Source organism: Delphinapterus leucas, unplaced genomic scaffold (genome assembly GCF_059928025.1).
Source record: "Delphinapterus leucas isolate spDelLeu-1000000601 "Yukka" unplaced genomic scaffold, BTC_Dleu_Yukka2 spDelLeu_asBTCV2_sq85, whole genome shotgun sequence".
Lineage (NCBI taxonomy): Eukaryota > Metazoa > Chordata > Mammalia > Artiodactyla > Monodontidae > Delphinapterus > Delphinapterus leucas.
This window is the reverse complement of record NW_028322294.1, coordinates 377261-395153: the sequence shown is the minus strand read 5'-3', so window position 1 is coordinate 395153 and position 17893 is coordinate 377261.

Genomic DNA, 17893 nt, shown 5'->3' with positions numbered 1-17893 from the left:
CTTCTAGATGGTATAATAACTTTAGGGAAATTCACGGTTTATAAGTTTGGGTACTCATAAACTGAACATATTATGATAAGAGTACAGGTTGCATTTTGTGTCTTCAACTCAAGCAAAGGCTTCAAAAAAGGCCCAGTTATCCTTTGTTCATTAAGACACAAAGAGAGGGCGAAAAGGGCAAGTTTCGAAGTCTTTTTCTTTACAATTTACTTCCTTTTTTCAGTCTTCAACAAGATCTTCAGGAAATTAACTTTACTAAAGTTAATTATTCATAAAATAAACATAGGAACCTGCAGAAGACTATTTCACAGAGACCTGTAATGTACAATATCCATTGCATACATGCACCATGAGCTTGTCTTTTCTAGCACTGGCATACACAAAACTCTGTGTGTGTGTGTGTGTGTGCGCGCGCGTGTGTGTGTGTGCACGTGTGTGTCTTTTTCTGTGATGGAGCCATAGGGAGAAAATAAATCTATTGGCTGCAATTCAGTGATGTACGAAGATTTAAAGGTAAAGGAGAAGGTTACATCAAGTGAAACTATAAAGTCATGAGGTTGTGGTTCCATAATAATAACAATAGCAGTCTTCTGTAACCAAGGGAGCAGGCTCCTCAAATTATAGTCACACCTGTTAGACCATCTGCCCATACATTTCACACTATCATTAATGGAAAACAAATGGCACTGTCCCTCCTTCCCTTTATCCATTGGCCATCCTCATATGAACTCTTTTTCTCTTCAAGGTCATGCTCTTTCCTATCTGTTTAAAAATATTAGGATTTAGGAGGAGTGATACGTAATGTGCCGTGCCTTGGTACTTGTACCAGTGACGGCTCTGTAAGGAGCACTGGGTTGTTAGGAGGCTATCAACTGAGTTCCCCTAGAAGCAGAACTTGAGGCGATAATTTGAGTGCAAACTGCTCATCTGGGAGGTGCTTCCAGAAAACTCAGAAGTGGAGTGGGAATTGAGAATGGAGGCATGGAAGGAAGCCAACAGAGGTGTATTACCGAATAAATTACTCCTGCAGGGAACTGCTGCCAGTACTTCAGGCGAGCTCTGTGAAACTCTACAGAACATGTCTCAGAGTTATCCCAAGAATCGGTGAGAAACTTGAAGTACTTATCTTCCAGTCCCCTCTGTCCTTGGTTGAAAGCTACACCCAGATACATTAACTCCTGTACACTTCTGGCCTGCCCTAAGGTGGATAATTGCAGGCGGCAGCATGATTCTATCAGCATATACTGGAATGATGAGTGCTGGGGAGATATGAGTGGAGCATCGAAACCATCTAATACAGTCGGGGCAGGAGATATTAATTATTGGCTTGAAAGTCCAAATGGATAACCTTAAATTCCTGGGTTTATGGTTTTACTTTGAGGTATTTAAGCATGATGTATGAGTAAAAATTTCCTCTGTTAAATCAAGTTTAAGGTCCTAACTCCCTAATCTTCTGGAAAACTGTGGTATCTTGTAACAGATTTTTGAAAAGTAACATGATTAAGATTTCAAATTGACCATTCATTCATTCACTCATTCAACACACATTTATTGAACACCTAAAGTATGTCATGGGATAAACTAGGCACCAGTGTTACTGTTACTAAAATCATTATAGTGCCACCTACAATTCAATGTATTGTGACACTCAAGTAAGAAAATCCATAGTTACCGTAAAAGATATTACAGAGTGCTATAGGAAGACACAGTAAGACCTTAATTCATGCTGTGGACAGTAGTATATGGGCGATATCAGTAGGGCTTCCTGTAGAAGGCAATTGAAATGGATATGTAACATGAAGGAAGGGTGAAGTTTTGAGGAAAAGAGAAGATAAATTCACAGTTGCCAGAAAATGAATGGTTAAGGATCAGTCCAGAAAGGAGTTCCATTCATAATCAGTATAAGAAATGCTCACTAGGGCTTCCCTCGTGGCGCAGTGGTTGAGAGGCCACCTGCCGATGCAGGGGACACGGGTTCGTGTCCCGGTCCAGGAAGATCCCACATGCCGCGGAGCGGCTAGGCCCCGTGAGCCATGGACACTGAGCCTGCGCGTCCGGAGCCTGTGCTCTGCAACGGGAGAGGCCACAACAGTGAGAGGCCCGCGTACCGCCAAAAAAAAGAAAAAAAAAAAAAGAGAAATGCTCACTGGCGTGTAGAAAAAGAAGACAATGGAGAGGGGGGTAGACGCCAGATCATGCATAGTCCGTGTATGTATAGTAAGTGCTATGGTCTAGTCTTTGTGTTCCCCTCCAAATTCATACGTTGAAATCTTAATTTCCGTAGCTGATAGTATTAGTAGGTGGGGCCTTTGGGAAATGATTATGGTATTAGTGCTCTTATAAAAGAGACCCCACAGAGCTCCCTAAGCTCTTCTGCCATGTGAGGATACAATGAGAAGTCTGTGATTCAGAAGAGGGCTCTCATCTGACCATACTGGCAACCTATTCTTGAACTCGCAGCCTCCGGAGCCGTGAGAAAAAAAATTCCTGGTGTTTATGAGCCACCCAACCTGCAGTATAATCTTACAGCAGCCCAAAAGGACAAAGAGAGTTTGGATGTGAGATTTTCCTCCAAGAAAGATGGGAATCCATTGAAGGATTTTACCTGGTAACTTAGAAGAGAGAAAAGTTTCATAACACAATCAGGTACTTTTATAAGAAAAATTTGTTTCTTTTTCAGAAAGATCACTCTGGAAATACTGTGACTAGATTTTTGGAGAAGTCTGATGGCAGGCCCGGATATAGAAAGATGAGTTGGTAGTCCATTAATATAAGTCAAACAAGAAAGTGGATATAAAAAGTGTGAATTTGTGGCTGAGAGTTCTTTTCTTTTACTACTTGAAAAATGTTATGTCAATGCTTCTGACTCCATAATTTTAGACAAGAAATATGCTGTCATTGGAATTGGTTTCTCAATAAGTGATGCATCGTTTCTGCCTGTCCACTTTCGAGATTTGTTTTGTCTCTACTTTTCAGAAGTTTAATTATGACGCGTCTTGACAAGGATACCTTTGTGTTTTTCCTCTTTGGATTTGCTCAGATCCTTGGATGTGTGCTTATGTCTTCTAAAAAATTGGGAACGTTTCAGTCATTATTTCTCTGAATACTTTGTCAGTCCTACGTGCTCTCTGTTTTCATTCTGGAACCTTGATGATATGAATGTTAGTGCTTTTGTTACTGTTTACAGGTTCTTGAGATCCTGTTCTTTCTCCCATCTCTACCCCTCAGCCTATTTTTCTCTGTACATGTGGTACATTGTATTGATCTCTTCTAAGTTCATGATTCTGTGCTTTGTAATCTCCACTCTACTCTTGAGCAAAGTTTTTTGATTGTTGTATTTTTCAGTTCTACTGTTCTCATTTGTTTTTATTCTTATAACTTCTAGTTCTTTGTTCACATTTTCTATTTTTCCCATTTCCGTCAAGGAACACATAATTGCTAATTGAAGCATTTATGTGACAGCTTATTTAAAACCCCTGTCTGATAATTTCAATAGATGTTTTATCTCAGTGCTGGTGTAGGTCTATTGTCTTTTCTCATTTATTCTGTGATTTCCTGCTTCTTGGTGCCATGAGTATTTTTCAATTGGATTCTAAACATTGTGAGTTATTATATGACTCTGTATCCCATTTAATTTTATTATTACTTTTTAGAAGGAAGTCATCCTATTGGAGGTGGAGTATGAGGACTGGGGGGTTACGTACAGATTTCCACTGGGCCCTACTGTCAAAACCCCAGCAAAAGTGGGCACTTACATTCTCTCACTGCAGACAGGTCAAGTAGAAGTTCAGCTATCCTACTGGCCCTTCTGACACCTTCCCCCCAAAAGTGGGAACATTAATATCATTCTGTTGCCTTTTAGTAGGAGTGGAAGTTCATCTCCCCAGTAGATTTCTTCACACCAGGGGAGGGGAGAGGTGAAGTGTTTGCTGTGTTTGCTGTCCTTCCTCCCACTTCATTCCTTCTTGTTGATGCCGGGTGTGGGTAGAGGGTCAGCTACCTGCTGGCCCCACTGACACCAGGGTAAGAGGAAGAGAACTGCCAACTAGCCCTGCTTGTGCCATCTCATTCTGTCTTACTGCCTCAGGACGGTTATGGGGATTCAGCACCCCATTGGGTCTCACTGACACCATGTGTTGGGGGTTAGTGGGGTGCCTACTCCCTCCAACCTGTAACATCCTATTCTTATCGATGTCAGGGAGAGACGGAGGCTAGGTCCCACCATTGGACCCCACGACTGTGTGAGGGCAGCCCAGTGTTAACTAGCCTGTCAGGCACCACCTTTGAAAGTCTCTTTGCTAATGCAAAGGGGTGGAGGCTCAGCTCCCCACTGCACCACACTGAAACAGCCCTGGTGGCGAATCAGAGCGCTGCCTCTTCTGGAGGGCAGGAGTGGGGTGGTGTGGAAGATCAAATCCTAGCTTGGCCCAACTGAAACCACAGGACATAGGGGATGGGTGCAATATTCCACTGGCACTTGGCTCGAGTAGTGTGTATATTATCGCCCAAATGGTTTTCTGTCTTTGACAACCCCTTTCCTCATACCTTGGCTAGGGGGAACGGGGGTTTTGTGTTTTCTTTTTTGAAGCTTTTTTGTCTGTTGTTCTGTTGGTGGTTATTGATTGGGGGTTCCTGTAATACCCTCTCCAGGATGTATGGGAAGCAACAGGAAACACAGGGGACTCATCACCATGTTATTCCTCAAGTCCCAAAGTCCCTAGTTAAGTCTGCCTTCTCATTTCCACCTTTCAGTGTCTTCCTATGTTTGTCTGTTGTTATGTTCAGGGTTTTAGTTTTAAGTGGAAGAACCTGGGAGAAATGGGCTACTTCCTCTTCTTGGAAGCAGAGGTCTGGAGGCCTATGGATGTTACAAAGTACTGCTGACTGTAAATTAAAATTTGATGATATACACCTTGCCCTTTAAGAATTCTTCTGCTAGATGATGTGGCTTCCCAAAGTAGCTACAATTTGACTTTCATACTTCTAAAAGTCAAGTGTTTTGCCGCAGTTGAAATTTAAAGATAAGCAAGAGATGAGGCTAAGATGATCTATGTGGTAACAGATTAAAGTTGGAAACATCAATATACATTCATGCTTAGCTTAATATTGCTTCATATTACCTTAACACACATGGTTATGTAGAGAGATACTTATAGATATGTCCATATACGTGGGGAATGTACACACATGTTATCTCTTTGCTCTGTCAGCTGAGAAGATCTAGAAGCAATGACATCCGGGCAGCAATTAGCACACCCCACACCCAGATCCTGCTGTCTAATGCTGTTCTCCACTAAAAAGACCTAGTTATCCTTGAAGAAATAGCTGATTCTAGGACTGGGGCAGTAAATATACAAGATTTATATACAAGGCCATCTTATAGTGTCAGAAAGTAAGGAAGTTCCAAAAAAATATATAGCATGGGGATACCTCAGAGTGGCACACGAGCCACTGAACTGAAAAGAGTTCACAAGGGTCAGGACTAGAGCAATTTGAGGAACAAAGTAACTAACGTAGAATTAGATTATGACCCAAAGTATAAAATAAAAATCCGTGAGTTCTTCTGATATAAATAAATAATTGGATACATAAATAAATGCGGGAGAATAGATAAATCTCCAGTGCAAAAGAATTCCAAATAGTTTATGTAGTACTCCATCTTAAGCATAACTCTCTATTCCTTAGTTGTGGGCTGAGCATATTGACTTCCTTCCAAAAAGTACAATATGGAGAAGGGAAAACAGTAATTTTACAATGGAGAAACCTGAAAAACACTACCTCAGCCTGGTGATCAAGGTCGACCTCAGCATTCATAATGCATATTGATACTTTGTACACTTGATGTGATCTGACAAAATAACCCTTCTACTCTTGTGGTCTTCCTCCCCCAAACACATAATCCCAATATTATCAATGAAACATGCATCAAACAAATTCTAGTAGCGGGCATCCTACACAAGCCTAACCACTCAAAATTGCCAAGGTCATGCAAGGAAAATCTGAGAAGCTATCAAACCCAAGAGGAGCCTAAGGAAACATGGCAACTAAATGTAATGTGATGTTTTGGATGAAATCCTGGAATAGAAAAAGGACATTAGGTAAAAACTAAGGAACTGGACTAATGTATGGACTATAGTAAACAATAATGTATCAATATTTGTTCACTGATTGTAACAATGTAACATACTAATATAAGTTGATCGTCACAGAGGGAAATGGGTATAGTGTATATGGAAACACTTTATACTATCTTCTCAATTTTTCTGGAAAATTAAAACACTTCTAAAAAATAAAGTCTATAAAAACGTTGTGTTTTCTTGTTTTATGATTATGTGCCTGTATTTCCTAATAAATATGTAAATTTGCTTTGCCTTCCTTGATACTGATATTAAAGAAAATACTAAGTAACTCTGAAAGAATTTGTAACTCCAATTTAACAAGCAATAATTCTGGGTATTAACTTTTTAGGAGAACCCACTGAATCAATCAAAGCAAATTGTCTTTAAAGGCTGAATTTCTTTTCAGTGTTTAATCTTTTCTATGATTAATGCATACCACAAGCATGGTTCTCTTTCAAAGGGCAGAAAACATTGCTCGTAGGCAAGGTCTAAAATACAGTGAAATATTCATGTATGATGCTATAACAACTTTAATGTATTTTATGTTTTCAAAATGATGAAGTGTTATTTCAGTCAATAAAGTATTCACTTTTATACATTTCCTACCCACCTTTTCCCAGAACACCCACAAGGAAATGATACTATCATCTGATATTAGGCTCATCAATTTAAATTGGAGTTTTTGGTAGCTGTGGTTGCCAACGGTACTGGAATGTGTGATACTTTTACAAATCCTCTCCATGGCAAAATCTGATCTTCACAAGGTAGATCACAGTACGTGCCTAAGGCCAATGACATAGAGCTTTGTAGCTAGATTACCAAGCATTTTACTTAGAGGCACAATAGAATGTAGAAAAGGCCATTTCTCCTTCTGTCTTTTTCTGCTCAAAGGTCACTCACCATCTCAGAAGTTTTCCATAAACTCAGACTATATAATGTCACTTAATGTGAATGTAGCTCAACATTCTGTTTTAGTACAGCTAATCTCACATTATTTTATTGGTCCTAAATATGTAAATCATCAGCAAAGTTTTGTACTTAACTTTTTTTTTGGATGTGGACCATTTGTTAAAGTCTTCATTGAATTTGTTACAATACTGCTTCTGTTTTATGTTCTGGTTTTTTGGCTGCGAGGCATGTGGGACCATAGCTCCCCGACTAGGGATTGAACCCACACCCCCCTGCATTGGAAGGCGAAGTCTTAACCACTGGACCGCCAGGGAAGTCCCTGTACTTAACTTTTAAAAATAATTAAAATAAGCTATTCAACACATTTTTCCTAAAAAAAAAAAAAAAAAAAAAGTAATTCCTCTTAGGCTGGCCCTGGACACATACATGACTTTGCCATTTTTTCCATGGATTATTTTCTTATCTGTTCTACTGTGTCACATTTGTTCTACCTTCTCAAAAAGAAGCATTTAAAAATTCATCTACGCGTTCATGCATTCATACATTTATTAAATAAATCTACTGAACACCTACATACGGCACAGAAAAGGAGGCAGAAAACTAATCTGGGTTGCACAGAAAGTAATGAACTCAGTTAAAATTTTTGGTGAAAACAGGTGTTACTCAATCTACTGGAAATTACATTTCATTATGGGGACTCACACACTCAAGGAAAACCAAGACCTAAATAATAATAAAGTAATAAAAGCACTAGCCATTTACTGAGTGCCTGCTTTTACCTGACTCTGAAACTCTAAAATCATTACGGATGTTTTGAGGATTGTCTGATATAATTGTAATTTCTATTTTACAGATGAAAATAACAAGGTTCAGAGACATTAGGTTACTTGCCTAAAGTGAAGTGGCCCAGAAACTACACAACTGGAAATTGAACCTTAGATTTCATAATGCCAAAATCTGTGCTTTTAATCACAATGTGTGTGTGTGTGTGTGTGTGTGTGTGAGAGAGAGAGAGAGAGACAGAGAGAGAGAGAGACAGAGAGAGACAGAGAGAGACAGAGAGATAGAGAGAGAGAAAGAGAGAGAATGTGTTTAATAGAGAACTTCTGAGAAATGGCAAGAAAACTGCCAGGTACCCATAAAACACTAATTTAGGAGCTTCTTACTATACAAGTAATTGTTAATCATATGGCTGAACTAAGGATCTCTCACTTTTGAACTAAGAAATCAAAAGCTTCCAGAAGTTGAGTCTAAATTTTACACTTACATAAGATACTTCATACAGAATGCTAAAGTATACTAACTAAAGAGTTCTGAAAATACTGGAAGCATTCATACTAGTATGATTTCATAATGTGGATAATAGAGGATTTAAGAAATTGGCAGAGGCAACTGCAGACTCATTTCTTATCATTTCTGTGAAGGGCAAGATAAATCAATAAAATGAGAAAAATGAAAAAAGAATGGCTAGCAATTTTAGGTAGTTTGCTTCATCTCCATACTAGGAAAGACTAAGCAAAAAAAAAAACTTGTCGAAATTTTATTTTGAAAGCACCTACAAGTGTATATGGTCTTTTTATACCAAATAACTTGGAATTATGAACTGTCCAATAAGTCTAATCTTCTCTGATGATAAAATTGCTGGCTTTATTTGAAACTATGAAATGAAAACTGAGGTAATAATCAGAAATTCTTAAGAAAAGGAGTAGACAAAACAAAATACTAAGAGTTGTGTCAAAAAATATTTTGAAACGAACATAAAATCCCCATTACTGGTACAGAGCTTTTAAAACTTTATCTTGGTTTTAAGCTTTAATAAACATTGATATGTTTACATAATTACTGTCATAAGGAAGACACAATTTTAGGTCAGCTTTCTTCATTCTTTCTTTATTAAGCATTATTTTATTTTGCTCCATCATCTTGTAATTATAATATAGTAACTGTGTCACTTTCTACTAAGTGGATATAATTTCCTAAACTGTTTTCCTATTCTTAACAATTAAAGGTGTTTCCAATGTTTTGTTATTACAAATGACATGACAATGAGCATCTTCATATAATAATTTTCTGGATTATAAATTATTTATCGGCATAAGCTTCCAGAATTAGAATTAATGTGTAAAAAGCTATTAACATTTTTATCTTGCTAGACATTGCCAAATTACTTGTCAAAAGATGGAACCAAATTATATTGCAAAAATCTTTGCCAACAGAAAACATTATATACAATTTTTGATTTTGCTGAATTATTAAGTTGGAAACCTATGTTCCATTTCTTTGAATTCTTTGATAACAGCGTGCTGCTGCAGGCTGCGAGGGCAGCCATGTCCATGAAGGCTCCCCAGAGTTGGAGCGGGGAAGTGGAAAAAGGTAAAAAAAAAAAATACTAATTGTATTTTCCCTCGATTGTTATCTCTCATTCTTTTCTGCCTCTGTGTAACTTATATCCAGGTAGCTGGAGAAACATCATGTGGCAGGGAAAATTGGTATTCCAATAAATTAATAAACACCAACTTCAAATGGATTTTCAAGACTGGAAATATTGCTCTGACTTACAGTAAGTTCTTTCTAATTCTCCTTAAGGACTATTTTCTTAGAAGCTTTCCCTACCCTCCTCAAATTTTCCTCCATCCTCTCTACTTCCTTCACTCTGAGCTGGTGAGGCGCTTCCCAACTCATTAGGAACACAGAAGTCAGTAAATAGTCCACTGCCAAATCCGTTAATTCATTAGCATTTGCATTGATCTTTGTATTCCCTTGCACTACAGGAGTTCAAGTTCAAAGGCCACGTGCACTACAGATAGCATTTCATTTTCTCTCATCTTCTCAAGTACTTCACAGCACTGCATTTTCTACAACCCATCTACTCCTTATGAATGATTCTTGCCAAAATTCAACCTCATTCTAGACTAGTAACTCCAACTTAAAATGTTAAAAACTATACGTGTAACACGAAAGCCTCCCTCCTCCTCTAATCCCTGCATATCTTCTTTAGCCAATTCATGTCTGAACTTTTCAAAATTGGTATCATCATATATTGTTTCCATTTCCTCACGTCCCATCTACTCTATAATTTACATCCATCTGACTTCCCTCACCGTAATCTCTCTGCCCACTGTCCTGAAATTTTACTTATGAAGGTCACCAGCGATCTCCATGTCAGTATAGCCTATGAATAGTTTTTCTCCTATTTCTAGGCTCTTTCCTTCTTTAAAAAAGAAAAAGAAAAACAAAAACCATTTTTTTTCCTCTATCCTTTCACACTCTCATCATCTTCTGTCCTGGTATATTTTACTGGCTTTCCGTGTTTAATCTGATTTCTAACATTCTATGAGTTTCCTTTATCTTCAGTGGAATAAACCCCTATATGAAGGATTATTCTCAACAGTTAGTTCTCATAATAACAGTACTAGTAGCAGCAGTCAATACTTCTATAATGCTTATCATGTGCCAGACACTATTCTAAGACACTGTTTAAATACATATATATAGACACACACACACACACACACACACACACGAAGTTTTCCTCCTCATAGGCGTATGAAATAAGCCGATTATTATACCCATGTTACAAATGAGAAAACGGAGGCAATGAGAGGCCAAGGTCACATGATCAGTACTTGGTGAAGCCCCGCCTGAGTTAATGCTGGAACTTTAGAGGAGACAAGTTAAATAATGTCTCACAGATTGGCCTTAAAAGTGAGCAACACTTAATTAATGACTTATGAAAGTATCAGAAAAAAAGGGGACATTTTAAATTGAATGGGATCTACTAAGTCATGGATCAGTAACTAAGAATGACTCTTATTGAATGAAATTAGTTTTCATTATTCTTTTGAAAGAAGAATAATCTTGTGTTAGTGTTTCACAGTTTTTTTTTTCATTCACATATTTATTCTTTATTAGACACACATTTCCTACACACCTACGTGCCAGTGTCCGCTGCAAGCCTTGGAAGCAAAAAATTACAAAGTCCCTGCTCTTAAGCAAATGTCCAGTGGTGGAGGAAGACAGAGTAAACATGTAAATAAATGTTGTACAGTGACAGAAATACGACTGGACAAAGGGATGGAGAGGCACTGAGGAGGCAGGTCTCTTTGGTCAAGATAGTAGTGGTGGCGTTTGAACCGAGACCTTAACGATAAGAGGGAAATTGGTCTGGGTAGATGGATTAGCCCATCTAAAGCTGGGAGAGCAAGAAGTAGAGCTTGTTGCATCTGAGGGACTGAAAAGGACAACTGTGCCTCGAGCCCCATGAAGGTCAGGGAAAGATGTAGTAAGTGACCAGAGCACACGGTCCCTGTGAGCCTGGCTAAGTAGTTGAAAATTTCATCTCTTTACAATAGATAGCCTTTAGAGGTTAGAAGCAGTGCAATAATAGCGTCTGATTTGTGCTTTTTAAAAGACTACTTTGACTGTTGAATGTCCTACAAAAGCAAAATACCTGTGTCTCTATGAAGCGCAGATAGTAAATTTTAAAAAGCCCAATGAGCTCATAAGCAGTTGGTTGACTAACTGTTATCATTTATCTTAACTAGACTTCATTAATAGAAGCTTGGTGACCTGTGGGGTCTAATGATTAGGGCAACCCAGCTATTTTCAAATAGTGTGATTTGAAAAATCCTTGAAATTGTTAGGGTCCAGGAAGATTATTTTATTGCTGGGGCTGGATGGGAACTTTAGAATAAGAAAAGAAAGTATGATGGCTGGCTTCCATCTATTCTCCCTTTCTCTGGGAGAAATGATGGTGGGGTGACTACTTTGCTGTTGACCCAATGCTTCAATTTCAGAGCTGGTTCAATCCAGTAACTATTTGCTGAACAACTATTATATGTTAGGCACCCAGCTGCAACTGGGAATATAAAGAGAATAATTAATAAGAAAAGCAGGTATTACTAACAAGAGACAGGCACTGTGCTAATGCTTAACACGCACCATCTCAAGTTACATTAATTTACACACTAACCATATGAGGTAGATGCATTTATTATACCATTTTCCAGGTGAGAAATCTAATCCCTTTAAGGGGCTTAAGTTACTTCTCCAAGGTTACACAGCTAGTTAGGGGCATAGGCGGTATTTGGACTCAGGTCTGGTATCAGCACCAATTCTCTTAGCCATTATGCTCTCTAAGGACCTTACTTGAGAAGTTCAGATTATACATATATGGGTACAACCAACCCTAAGACCATCTGGCAAAACTGGCTGCTTGAGAAGTCCTGGATTTATGTAACATGCTCTTGGAATGGAGAAGATCGTGAAGGAGGGTCCCCAAAACACACTCTCTATACTAAGGGGCAACAGAAGAGAGAAAGAATTAGCCTACAGCAGTATGATATTGAGGACCAAGAAACAGTGTTTCTCTCTTTTGTGAACAGTTATTAAATTATTTCTACTTCAGAATATCAGAAAGAAATCACAGGACTATGGACAGTTTGCTGAGCCACCCTATCTATCTTAGCGTGAATCCTGGCAGGTGTAGAGCTCATAGTATGACCCTGGCACCTAAGTGTAGTTAAGTAAGCTTTCATTTTTCTTCGGCCTTAAAGCAAAGCAGCTTTCTGATAGGTATAATTTAGGAAAGTCTTCCAAGAAAATAGTTAAAGTCCACTTTAAATATCTCAGAGAAAAGCAATTTTGCAAAAGATCTATCAGCAAAAGCAAGGCCAAACACACCAATTATTTAGTGAGACTTGTATTGTTATATCATTGCTCATGTTGTTTCTTTATGCATTTACCTGGAAGAAGGCTTTTAATGTTCAACAATTCTCAAAGAGATAAAGACCCACACTGATGTGCCAGAAAGAGCTTTGCCCTGGAATTAGATCAGTTTAGGTTTGGCTACTTACTAGAATTAGGTAACATTCTTAATCTTTCTGAGCCTGTCTCCTATCTGCAAATAGGGATACCACTATCTATTACAGAGGGATGTGCTTAAATTAAATGACACATGTAAGTGAAATATATCCTTCCAGGCTGAGAACATACCGAGTAAATGTTAAGTGATCTGCAAATATTCTGCTTTCTTGAAACGGATGAAACCTGTTATCATGATTTTAACCAATGGTCTAAATATCAAGACAATATTTAGTTAAAAGTTATAGTTGTTCTTTCACTGTCCACCTGCATTTTAACATATTCTAACATAATCTCCTTGATAAATTGTGTCAATATTAGTAACATTTGTCATTTCAGCTATTACTGTTCATATGTTTAAAATATTTCAATGTGATATAAGTCGTTACTCAAAGGGATGCCTAGCTGGCTTTGTCAAAGATTTATTTTAAGTAAAAATAAAAGACTCATTTTCACCAAGTTTGACTGAACAGTGTATTCATTAACTGTATGAACTTTCTGGCCAACCCAATACAGTAGCCAAGACATGGAAACAACCTCAGTGTTTTCTTGTGGATGAATGGATGAAGAAAATGGGGGTGCATACGACCTACTATTATTCAGCCATGATAAAGAAGGAAATCTGGCTATTTGTGACCACATGGGTGGGTTTGGGGGGCATTATGCTAAATGAAATGTCAGACAGAGGAAGATAAATACTTTATGATCTCATATGTGAAATCTAAAATACTGAACTCATGATAGAAAGAATGGAATGACGGTTGCCAGAGCTGGGGGTTGGAGGTGACGAAAATGAGGGAAGATGATCAAAAGGTAAAAACTTCTAGTTATAAGACAAGTGAGTAACGGTGATGTAATGTACAGCTCGGTCACTACAGTTGACAATACCGTATTTTATGTTTGAAAGTTGCTAAGAGAGTAGATCTTGAAAGTTCTCATCACAAAGATAACATTTGTAATTATGTGAATTAAGGTTAACTAAACTTATTGTGGTAATCATTTCACACACACTATATATATATTAATCATCACATTGTACACCTTGGACGGATACAATATTATATTTCAATTAAATGTAATTTCCGTCTGGCCCGTCATTTTCCAAAGGCCACTCAAGATCAGGGGACAGAACGCCTCCTCTCCAAGTGTCCTGCCAGCCCACCCACTCAAGATCAGAGGGACAAAATGCCTAACTAAAACAAAACAAAAGAGAAACACAAAAAAACTGGAGAGAGGGAGGAAAGGGTGCCCTGAAAAAGAAAAAAAAATTTTTAAAGCTAAGTACGTTGACAGAGCTAAGAAGAAACTACCAGGAAAAAGAAACCCTACGTGTCAGATCCTAAAGTACAGAAGGGCAAGCCCGCCGGCAGTCCAGGCCCGGGGGGGCCGGGGTCCCCAGCCCTGCAGAGCCAACCGCAGACCGGCTCAGGCGCCCCTCGGAAGCGCGGGGTCCCCGCGGCCGAGTCGGCGCCCCCGGCCGGCGCCGGCTCCCCTCTGCCCACCCTGCGCGCGGGGGCTGGAAACTGCCGCGGAGAACCACGGCGGGGCGGGAAGGGGGGCTCCAAAGAGGGTCTGGCGACTCGAGTCGCTCCGTTTCCCGGTGGGCTCAGCGCGCGCCGTGGGGGAACAGGAGCGGGGGTCCGGGAGGAGGGGACGGACGGCACTTACGTAGACCGGCAGCGGCCACGGGTAGACGGCGGGCTCGGTCCCCAAGAGCGACTCCAGCCTCAGCTCCAGCTTCTCCCCCATTCCTTCGCGCGCGGCACCCACACCGCGCTAGTCTGGCGGTTGGGGGAGGGGCGCGGCGCCACCGCCGGGGGCGGGGCAGACGGGCAGGCGGGAGGCTGAGGGGAGGGGGCCTGGCCTGGGCCTCAGCTGCCGCCGCCGCACTCCCGTCCGGCCCCCGGCTCCCTCTTTGCGCTCACAGGCCCGGGGCCTCCAGCGCTGCTGCGAACTCGGGCCGGCGTGAGGCGACCACAATGAGCCGGGGGCCGGGCTGAAACACTCCCGGCGCGCGCGGCCCGCCCCGTAGACTCGCACGCTCTCACGCACGCACGCACGTACGCACGCACATACGCACGTCATCGGCTGCCCCTGGCCACACCCACCGGCCCGAAGTGGGGACCCGGCAAAACCTCTCAGGGCCAGTGGTGGCGAGTTCGACTCTCGACCTCGACGTACCGTGACACAACCCCTCCCCCCCAATAATAAGACTATAATTCCTATTAAATATGACAGCTGGAATCCCGGCTTCTGTTCACAAAATTGCCGTGTATTTAGCCTATGCTAGGCACCAGACCGCGGACGCTCAGTACTGGCCAAAAAGGAAATGCCCTGCCCTCATAGCACTGCCATTTTAATTGGAATAGTAGTGACAATGGTCAAGGGAGAAAATAAAGTGTCATCATCGCCACGGGGATGGTTAATCTCATGTGCGCACTGCGTGGGGCCCCGGCAACCACAAACATTATTCCAGATGTGGCCAGGAAGGGATTTTTCAGAAGAGATTAACACTGAAATTGGTCCACTTTGCGTAAAGGAGGAACGAATACAAGGAATTTATATATGCAGTACATATATATTTTTATTCTACATGCTTTTCTATGTAGGTGTATATGCGTGTCTATATGTATGTACGTGTATGTATTGCATATATTATATGTGTATGTATGTATACTGTATATATACACACCTAAATATCTTTCTATGTGTGTATATATGTATGATATAGACGTACCTAGGTGTGTACATTGCATATGTTATACGTATGTGTACATACTGTATATACACAAACGATGCATTTCATATGTGTGTATGTATAGTGTATCTGTATGTGTCTATTGTATATATTACGTGTATATGTGTGTATACATACTGTATATATACAAACTATGCATTTTATATATATGTGTGTATATATGTATTTGCGTATTGTATATACTATATGTGTATATGTCTGTATGCGTACTGCATATATACACAGCTGTATATTTTTGTATGCGTGTACATATGTACGTGTGTGTGTATATACACACACACCCTATGGATTCTGTTTGTCTGGAGAACCCTCACTGATACGGCCACTTATGACAATTGAGCACCTGCTCTTTGCCAGCCAGGGAGCCAAACGCTTGTCCTTTCTGTGTCTCCCTTAAGTGTCACAAGTCCCGGGAGGGAAGGTGATGCCGCTCCTACCAGTTGAGGTGCCTCAGGGTCAGAGAGGTGCACAGGGCGGGGGGCTGGAGCCTGGTGGAGCCCAGGTGCAGTTCTAGCAGCAGTACAGCCTAGCAGTCCCACTTCCCCGGGTGCCTCTCACAAAGACGCCGAGGGAGAGACGGGGTCTGAAGGAGGGGATGAGGAAGCTTCCGTGGGTCTGCAAGCCCAGACCAAGGCTGACTCGTCAAGGGTGTTAGAGGTCAGGACTCTGGTTACCCTGGGGATGGGGTTACACAGAGCCATTCCCATTCGGAAAAAGTATCCATTCTGCTCTTGTTTGTATGTTTACCCCCCTCCCCCAAATCTTTTAAAAACAGATTCTCTTGGTTGCTGGGAGCACACACGGGGAAGTTGTGTGTGAGGGGGTGTGATCCAGGGGACAGGGAGGATAAGCCCCCCACTCGTAGGGCCGGGAGTGGCTCAGCTTTGTGAGCTAAGGATGGCCTGCGAGGTCCCAGAGAGAAGGGTCCCTGCTCCGTCCCTGCTCCGTCCTTGCTCCGTGCACCCCATTCCCAGCCTGAGAAGTCCAGAGCCCCCCGCCCCCGCACACACACACACCAGGGAGGAGAGCCAGTCACAATGGCTCCCAGGCTCCGGCTCCAGGGCTCCCGGCACTAGGAGCTATTTTCAGCTTTCATGCCCTAGGACACGGCCAGAGCTATTGTCTCCGGAAACTCTCTGTCTGTCTCTCGCCCGCCCGCCATCCCTCCCTCCCTCCCTCCTCCGCCTTTTCCCCTCCCGCTCCAGCTGTCCTGCCCTCCACCCTGCATTTCTACACAGGATGGCTCACAGACAGCTGCTCCCCGTGCCCACCCGCCACCATTCGATGGATGTCAAAGCAAGCCCTGGGGACTTCCCTGGAGGTCCAGCGATTAAGACTCCGAGCTTCCACTGCAAGGGGTGCGGGTTCAAAGCCTGGTCAGGGAAATAAGATCCCACATGCCGCCCAGCACGGCCAAAGAAATAAATGAGTAAAAAATAAAGTTATAGTGATGAAACAGCCCTAGTGGTGCAAGGATGGGACGTATAGCTCTATGGTAGAGAATAAAGGTCCAGAAACAGATAGATGAGAACTTGATATGACAGAAAGTGAGGAAATTAAGGAGTTTTCAATAAATGGCATTAGGACAATTGCTTATCCATGTGGGGAAAAGTAAATTAGAAAAAAAGAAAACAAGCAAGCCCTGGTCAGGTGTGACCTTGGGCCCAGGGCCATTGGCACACGTTGTCGTGTGGGACGTTCTTCCTTAGACTCCTCCCTCCCTCCTGTGTCACTGTCACTTCCTCCAGAACCTTCCTGGACTCCCCTACACAAGCCCGGGGTGTGTCCTCACCCGCCCACCCTGGATCACCGGAATTCCAATCCCGGCCCACCCTTCCCCGCCAGGTGAAGAACTGTGCCTGGTCAGTAAGACCGTAGAGGTCCTTGGCCATTGCTATTGCAGTTGGAATTGTTACTGTGTTTACACAGGGTGACCAACACCCGCCCCCACTTTGCCCAGGACCGCTCAGGTTTGAGCGCTGGAACTATGGGGAAACCCTCATTTCTGGGGGAACCCAGAAGGCTGGTCAGCCTATTTAGGATGAATCTTTCACTTGATATCCCAACCCCCGAGAGCCAGAAAGGAAATCTCCCCCCTCCTTCCATGGTAACCTTCATTCATTCATCCACTCATCCCTTTATTCAACTCCTTTATTCAGCAAGTATTTATGAAGCATCTACTACATAGCAGACACTCTTCTAGGTGCTGGGGACAGTAAACTGAGAAGGTGTGATTTCTTACATG